At 50.3% G+C, this 4,287-nt stretch overlaps 1 protein-coding gene across 1 annotated transcript in view; it reads left to right on the top strand.

Annotated features, from left to right (window-relative positions):
• The first annotated feature begins 1,804 nt into the window (after nucleotides 1-1,804).
• TNRC6C (trinucleotide repeat containing 6C) overlaps nucleotides 1,805-4,287 on the top strand; it is a 107,371-nt gene continuing 104,888 nt past the window's right edge. The window contains exon 1 of the mRNA XM_018555694.1: nucleotides 1,805-2,299. The gene's annotated coding sequence lies outside the window, so the exon portion shown is untranslated. The remainder of the gene's footprint in view (nucleotides 2,300-4,287) is intronic.

The following is a 4,287-nucleotide window of genomic DNA, read 5'->3' as shown; positions in this document are numbered from 1 at the left end:
GGCATAGTCCACCTTTTGCACAAAAATAAAAATGCTAAATAATGTGCATTTTTTATTTTTGTCATGGGTACAATGCTCAAGCTCCAAGCTCCTGCAGATTGTTCCTCTAGCTCTATACCAAGTGCATGGACCTTAGGTGATGGGAGGTGTCAATGGACTACAAGTGTGGTGATGTCACCCCACTTATAGTCCATTGAGAACTACGAGGCAGTGGCAGATGGGACTGTGTCTAGTTGACACGGCTGTGCTGGTGGAGCTATGCACAGCCTGACAAATTTAAGTAAACAAGATCCTGTGGAGAGAAGCACCCCCACCTTCCCCTGATACAGTAAGGGGGGGTGAGATAGACCAGAGGTCTGTTCAGTTGCTCAGCCGATGCGAGTGCTGAGTTAGCAAACTGCCGCTGAACGCTGTGCTGCAAGTCAACGCTCAGAACTGCTAACTTAGCACATGCAGCGGAAGTGAATGTGGATGCAGAGCGCTGAATGTGATGGAGAAAGTGGGGACAGAGCACCAGTGGCCATTTTGAATGTGAGCACACCTGGCAGCGCTGGAGAAAGGTGCCTGAACCCTGATGGAGGAAATCAATTCAGTGTGGGAACCTACAATTTATTGTTTTGGTGGACGAGCACACTAAATATTCATTGGAAAATGGTATTTATTAGTCAAAAATATTATCCTCCTCCATTTTGCTTAGCACTGTGCAGCGGAAGCGTTCAGTGAAGCTGCTGCAGAACAGCTACTCAGCACTTGGCTAAGGCCTCATTTATAGAAATGGCCAGCACGTACAGCTCCGTGCACGGCCGTATCGGGCAGCTCCCAGGAAGGACAGGTGCTGCGTGTGATTAGAACGCAGCCCATCCTTCTCTATGGGAATACGCGGCCGTACACGTCCGTGCGGGTGTCTGTACTCGTACGCTGACAGGATGGATCCTGTCTGCGTCCGAGCCAGGACACCTGTACGGACGTGCACTTGGGGTGAGCATAGGGCGGCGTACGGCCGCTTAGTCCCATAAAGACAGGGGCTGCGTACTAATCACACACAGCACCTGTCCTTCCCGGGAGCTGCCCCATACGGCCGTGCACGCAGCATGGAGCTGTACGTGTCGGCCGTTTCCAGTGTGAATGAGGCCTAAGGAACTGAACACATCTCTGGGGTAGGCAAACTCTGGCCGTGCTGGAACTACAAATCTGCTTCTGGGAGTCATGCCTATGGGTGTCAGATCTTTGCAATGCCTCATGGGATTTGTAGTTGCACCACAGCTGGAGGGCCGAAGTTCAGCCACCCCTGACTAAACCCTTGCAGTGCGGGGGTAGCCCCACAAAATGACATTAAAGTCACATCCCCCTCTGCTCTGGCAGCAAGAGTTAAAAATACTCTGTCACTTTGCAGTGAATGGGCTAGGTGACATGCTCTCTAATACTACTGAGTCTTGCTCAGCTCTCCTCACATACAACCCAGCAGTCAAAATGGAATCCACTACTAAGAGCACACAGGTGCGCCCACCACAACCATCTGACACAAGCGCAGTGAGCGCTGAGCACCCTTTTACGCGCATGCGTACTATCCAACCCATCAGACATGTCAATCGGACGGGAAAAAAACACCCGTAAACAAGCCTCAGCCCCGCCCCGCATCGCCAAGGCAACCTCTAGAGGCACCTCAGCCTTGCACGGCTCTTGTTTTTACCACCGCCTCCCTCGCACCCTGTCAGTCACCCTCACGCCCACCCTATGCTCTTTCTAACCGGCTGACATCCTTTGCCATTTCCTTCCTCGCCCCGCCCCAGTTTCCCTGCCCAGTGAGAACTTGCTAGCCAATGAAAGCTTCGGCATGCCCTGATTCATTTGCATCGCTGCGCCCCTTCTTCGCTTCTTGTCAGTTAGCAACAAAATGGCCGCGACTGCCTCTCTTCTGTCTCCTATCGGCGGAACGGCTGCAGCCTTGTGAAGAGAAGCCGTGAACGACTGATATCCAGAGCGGAGAGGAAGGCTTCCTCCTCCCCCCTCCTCAGCGCCGCCGCACCCCTGAACGAGGCGAGAGCGCCCTGCCACAGCGAGCCTGGCCGTGTGTCGGGGGAGAAGCACCTACATCTCCTGTCAGTGGCCGAGCGAGCTCTGTGGGTGCGGGGAGCCCTGCGTGGTCCTGGCGCTGAACCTCCGTCACCCGGCCTCCCTGGATCCCCCCCGGGACCCTCGGAGCCCCCTCCTCCGCTTGTGGACAGACCGGCGGCCGAGTCATAGGAGGGATCCGGCGCCTTCGCTCCATACACCGAGAGACTGGGGGAGAAGAGACCAGGTACTGGGACAAGGGGGGAAAGGAGGGGTGCATGAGCCTATACATTCCCTATACATTCCCTACACACACACAGCCTGGTCATCGCCCACCTCACTGTCTGTGTCTCCTGGGGACTCTCTGACGTGTGTGTGTGAACCAGGATTCCCAGCCCCGCCCACCTGCCGTTCTTATATGGAGGTGGCCTCTCACTTGCTGTGAGCTTTTTGTTTATATATGGAGGATGTAATAGAAGTGACCCTAAAAGTGAACTCTGGGCACACATATTGAAGGCATATATTAATATTCATCACTTAAAGCTGAGCTCTGGGGATTGCACATAAAACACCCATTGTGGTGCAAGCTGCACTGCAAGGGTTAACGTGTCACTAAGTCCTCCAGAATTGGGGATGAGCTCGGGTTCTGATGGATCCTGGCAGGGAACTGTCAGTGGCTCCAGATTTTCATTCCTCACCCCCCTACTGCATTTAAACAAAGGGGTGGGATGTTGGTGACATCATTGACCATGTATGGCAAATGGCTATATTGGATCAGTAACCAAATATGGGCATATAAGGTCAGTGATGTCACCTGCATCCTGCCCCTTTGTTTACATGCCGCTGATCAGGTGACACTGACGGCTTCTTTCTGGGTTTGGACCAAATCTGAGCCAAAGCATTTCATGCATGCATGTTATAATCCACCTTTTAGGCCTGAAAATTACTTATAACCCCTAGAGCTATATATTTCTGAAAGCAGAGATCCTGTAGTGTAAAATGGTGGCGGTTGCAATTTTACGGCGCACAATTTTAGCGCAATTCTTAATCAAACCCCAAATTTCTGTAAAAAATACGCTTAAGTTATTTTAGTGCCCCAAAACGCAATATATTACCCATTTTGTGGTAAAATACAAAAGGCGAGGTTGTGCTGAATAAGTAGATACCCTACATGCCCAGGTTAGAAACTGCGTGTGCCTGTGAAACGGTGACAAAATACGGTACCCCAAATTGTCCATAGGTGACGCTTTAAACTTGTACAGGCCATCCGTTTAGAGTTAACTGTGAATGTTGGCCCGAGAATAAATGCTGTCACTCTGGCGCATGCGGTGATGTCTAACATGTGCAGCGTTATCAACATTTTTGTATGTAGGTGCAACTGACGCTTGTTTACGTTACTATATTGAGCCTGGTGAAGGGACCTTAAGTGTCCCTGAAATGTGACATGATGTCTAAGCGTCAATAAAGGCAGAATTTGCTTGTATTCCTTCAGTGACAGTTTGTTTCTGCTTTACGTTACTATGCACGTGGGGGCAGCCACTTTTAAAAAAACAAAACTTTTTTTATTCTTTACTTTTATTGTTATTTCATGTTTAGGGGCTCACAAGCCCCCTATGTGGTAGCATATTAGTGTTGACAGGTTCTCTTTAAGGTGACATTAGGGGTCTATTAGATCACTAGTGTCACCTTACCACTGCAAAGAAACTATTGGAGAGCAGGTCGGGCTTGATCAGCTTCTAGCCAGGGAATGACATTGGAGCAGCTGGAAATGATGTACTCGGCGTCGCTTCTGGTTCCATTAAGCGGGAAGGCGAACGGTGAATGGATGTTCGCCGGTCTCTTTTCTCTCTACCCGCTGACACCCGTGATGCCGGTCCTGGCCCCGCAGAGCTCTGCTGTACAGAGGTCAAATTCAGGTACTCTCGTTGCTTTTATGATGTATTAATGATTACCGAGCTGCTTTCATTGGTGCCTTTTGTATTTTCCTGGAGTTCAGCTTAAAGTGCCCCATATAATGGTTGGAAAACTAACCAGCCTGACGACCTGTAGATTCTGCTGATAATAAAGCTGACTATGTCACTGTCCTGTCCTTTGACATTGGTCAGGTAGGTGGAGGTGGCTCGATCTTCTTACCTTGTGGCTTATATGGAGGACAGTGAAGGTTTTTGTGGCGTGTGAATATTTTGACATGACTGCATTCTTTAATTTTAGGATTACGAGGGGGGGGGGGGGGTG

Source organism: Nanorana parkeri, unplaced genomic scaffold (genome assembly GCF_000935625.1).
Source record: "Nanorana parkeri isolate BGI_ZX_2015 unplaced genomic scaffold, ASM93562v1 scaffold209, whole genome shotgun sequence".
Lineage (NCBI taxonomy): Eukaryota > Metazoa > Chordata > Amphibia > Anura > Dicroglossidae > Nanorana > Nanorana parkeri.
This window is presented reverse-complemented; position numbering and strand designations above follow the sequence as displayed.